This window comes from Carassius carassius, unplaced genomic scaffold, assembly GCF_963082965.1.
Source record: "Carassius carassius unplaced genomic scaffold, fCarCar2.1 SCAFFOLD_58, whole genome shotgun sequence".
Lineage (NCBI taxonomy): Eukaryota > Metazoa > Chordata > Actinopteri > Cypriniformes > Cyprinidae > Carassius > Carassius carassius.
Genome location: NW_026775030.1, coordinates 1,297,501 through 1,300,000, shown reverse-complemented (window position 1 = coordinate 1,300,000; position 2,500 = coordinate 1,297,501). Strand labels below are relative to the sequence as shown.

Below are 2,500 nucleotides of genomic sequence, written 5' to 3'. Positions count from 1 at the left end.
TTGACTTCAGCCTCTACAATAGAGAAATTATTAGTTGATGTCATGAAAGTCCCTTCATTTATATTACTTCAGGAAATCCTGATCAGGATTAAGATCCGTTTCATCGTGTTGGTGTACGGATAAAAGCCAGGCAGTCACTCCGTCATGACACACACACACACACACACACACAGGTGAACAGACGGAAGGCAGTGAATTAAACACAGAAAGAAACGGGGGAATGGAAAAGTCAGTTCAGCACTACTTGAGCAGAGCACTTCAGTAAAGAGAGAAGGGTTTGGAATGAGCTTTCAGAAAGAGTTATGACTGTAGATCGAGTCGTGATGTTTGAGTTAGAGATGATTGATTTGGGATCAGAAAGACGATCAGCAGCAGTAATGCTGATTTGACTGAGCTCTCTGAAGAGATGTTCATATACAGTAGGGATCTGTTTTAATTTAGATGATTGGAGTGTGCTGACAGATTAATGTGCCATTAGACTGATTATCATAGCAGCAGTGTAATAAACAAGCCTCTCAACACTGAGGAAATTAACCCAGAATAACTTTGATATGAAATGTGATGCATGTATTAATAAGTGGTTTGATAGATGAGGATAATAATGATCTGGAGATATGTACACTCATTTTAGGATGGGTTGTCTGTGAATTGCATGGAGAAATGGAACCGGGTTTGACCACTGGATTTAATCAGTACATAAGTACTGATGTGATATATAAAAAAAATGAAAAACAAATTAATTAATTAACTACAGCAAATAAAAGTTTCTTTTGTTTATGGTTGTGTGTCTTCAGCTCTTTCTTAATAGTTGTTATGATTTCATATAGTGATGCATCAAAGTAATTTTTCCCTGAAACAACAAAACTGAAATGACAATTTAAATTAGCTCAAATACTGGAACAGAAAACAAAGATAATTTGTTGATAAATTAATAAACTTAAAATCAACACCATTGCATGATAAATCTCCTGTGATGTTCATGTGGATCTGGTCAGTAAAGCAGTAAATCTCAGATGGAGAAACATTTACTTCACAGAGCCGTAGTTCACTGACCAGCTACGTACACAAAATCACTCTCAAAATCAGCAATGAATGGCCTGTGATTAGTGGAGTACCTCAGGGCTCTGTTCTGGGACCGCTTCTTTTTAACTTATATATGTGCCCTCTGGGGGATATTATCAGGAAGCACAATGTTTATTTTCATTTATATGCTGATGATACACACTTGTACCTGATGCTAAAAGCTGGTGATTCCATTCAACCACTGCTGGAATATATCTCAGATATTAAAAATGGTTATCACATAACTTTCTCCAACTCAATAAGAACAAAACAGAAATTATTGTTTTTGGTCCCCCCAAAATAAGTGGATATTATTAAGGAGCTGAGCACTCACTTCCCTCCATTTCCTCACAGGTTAGAAACCCGAGCGTTATTATAGACTCAAATCATGTTTGTCCAAACAAATTATTTCTGTCGTAAGGAACAGTTTTTACCAATTACAGGTCATCTCTAAACTTAAATAATTTTTGTCTTTTCAGGATTTGGAGAAGGTTATTCGTGCTTTTATCACCTTACGTTTAGATTACTGTAATTCACTGTCCTCAGGTCTTCATCAGTCATCGCTTTCTCGTCTCCAGTTGGTACAAAATGCAGCTGCAGAGCTGCTGACTGGGGCAAAGAAATATGACCATGTCAGCCCAATTTTACCTTCTCTTCACTGGTTTCCAGTCCATTTTAGAGTTCAGTTTAAGATTCTGTTGTTTTTTTTTAAAGCTCTTAACAATTAAGCTCCATCTGATCTTAAAGATTCAAGTTCAAAGTTCAAAATCACTCTCAAGGACCTTTTCCTGGACTGTCCCCAGCTGGTTCTTTACTCATTTTCAAGAAACAGCTAAAGACTCATCTTTTTCACCTGCACTTAACCAACTAACACTAGCACTTTTCCTTTTCTTGTCTTTTAAAAAAAAAAAAAAACCTACCTATGCGTTCTGTACTAGACTAACTGAGACTTGTCATGGCACTTGTATACTGTTGTTGTTCTCTTGTTGACCTGACTGCTTCTGTTGTTCTCATTTGTAAGTCGCTTTGGATAAAAGCGTCTGCTAAATGATTAAATGTAATGTAAATGTAAAGATGACATGGCTCTTTTATCTGTCCCTCGTTCCCGTTTGATAACTACTGGTGACCGTCTTCTCAGTCACTTCCCGTCTGTGGACCCAGTTGGCTCAAGTCTGCTGCCTTAAACCTTCCATTACCATTTTAAAATAGAGGATGACAACATATCTTTTCTCTTTAGCATTTTAATTTCTCTTCATTGTTTTTTTTATTGTCTGTATTGTTTGCTTCTTTTCTGTGTTTGCTTTTCTCTTTTAATTGTCTTTCACATTGTTGAGCACTTTGGATAGCTTTGCTACAGTATGTTACAGTATAATGTGCTATATAAATACAATTTACTTACAATGAAAAAAAAATCAGTTTTAATAAGAAAGCAGTGACT

General features: G+C 36.2%; 1 protein-coding gene across 2 annotated transcripts in view; it reads left to right on the top strand.

Annotated features, from left to right (window-relative positions):
* The window catches only part of hycc2 (hyccin PI4KA lipid kinase complex subunit 2), an 86,995-nt gene that overhangs the window by 13,204 nt on the left and 71,291 nt on the right, over window positions 1–2,500 (top strand). The window lies entirely within an intron of this gene.